Raw genomic sequence first — 1,211 nt, 5'->3', positions numbered from 1 at the left:
ACACACGCACACACACACACACACATTATCATCATTATTTAATGTCCATTTTCCATGCTGGCATGAGTTGGACAGTTTGACAGGAGTTGGCTAGCCAGAAGACTGCACCAGGTTTCACTGTCTGTTTTGTCATGGTTTTTACAGCTGAATGCCAACCACCTTACAGAGTGGATTGAGTGCTTTTTACATGGTACCAGTACTGGCGAGGTCTGTTTTGGCATGGGTTTTAACAAGTAAGCACCCTTCCAAATGCCAACCACTTTATTGTGTGGACTGGATGCTTTTTACATGGCATCAGCACTGGCTGGGTCACCAAGTAACTCACAGGACAAAGATCCTTTGAGAGATGGAGTATTGGTGGAGGTGGCCTTGTGCCAGGTGATGAGAGATTACAATGTGACAGAGGGCCAGGAATAGGTGTCTTGCTGTAGAGGAGATACATAGTTATCCAGTCAGAGAGAGAAAGCAAAGGAATGATCAAGAATGAGAGAAAGTGGGATGAGAAAGAGCAAGGGAGAGATGGTGTTGATGTGCCAGGGCATACCCTCAAGGTACAGGGATCAGAATATAAATGAGATGGTAGGGTATTAGTAAGGGTGCATGCATGAATAGTGAATTCATATGAATGCAAACAACAGGGGTGAATGCAGTGACTGGTGAAACCTGGGTATATAGAGGATGGGGGCACAACAGGATAGCTATGATACTGTGGGCAGGGCAGTGAGGACAGGATTTGGGAGCAAGAGATAAGCATAAGCATAGTGCATGAAAATGAGGAAAGGCTCTCTGAAGTAGGAGAGAGCTTCTCAAGAACCTCATATCACCAGACATCTCAGTTCATTGTCATTGCCTCCATGAGGCCCAACACCTTGATATATATATGACAGATCGCTAGCCACTACACATTCTTTATTTTCTCTCCTTGTTTCTTTGTGTGTTCCTTTCTGTGGAAGAGCGTAGGCTCGAAACGTTAAAGACTTTTTCACTTCCCAAGCGTTATACTAATATATCTGTTTGTTGTCTACACCACCTGTCTTTGTCTTTTGTTTTTTTGTGAATTCTCCCTATATATATATATAATAGTAATATTAAGGATAAAAATCCAAAATTACAGGTAAAAACTCAATTAAAATCAATTTATAAAAATAAAAATTAAATTAAGTTTCACAGTATTAAATATATATAAATATATAGATTAAGGGAAAAGAACA

The 1,211-nt window shown here is 40.4% G+C and overlaps 1 protein-coding gene across 1 annotated transcript in view; it reads right to left on the bottom strand.

Annotated features, from left to right (window-relative positions):
• LOC106868079 (pantetheinase) overlaps positions 1 to 1,211 on the bottom strand; it is a 12,543-nt gene that overhangs the window by 2,005 nt on the left and 9,327 nt on the right. The gene's annotated exons all lie outside the window — the stretch shown is intronic.

This window comes from Octopus bimaculoides, chromosome 6 (genome assembly GCF_001194135.2).
Source record: "Octopus bimaculoides isolate UCB-OBI-ISO-001 chromosome 6, ASM119413v2, whole genome shotgun sequence".
Lineage (NCBI taxonomy): Eukaryota > Metazoa > Mollusca > Cephalopoda > Octopoda > Octopodidae > Octopus > Octopus bimaculoides.
Note: the sequence above shows the minus strand (reverse complement) of the source record. Positions and strands in the feature narration are given on the sequence as shown.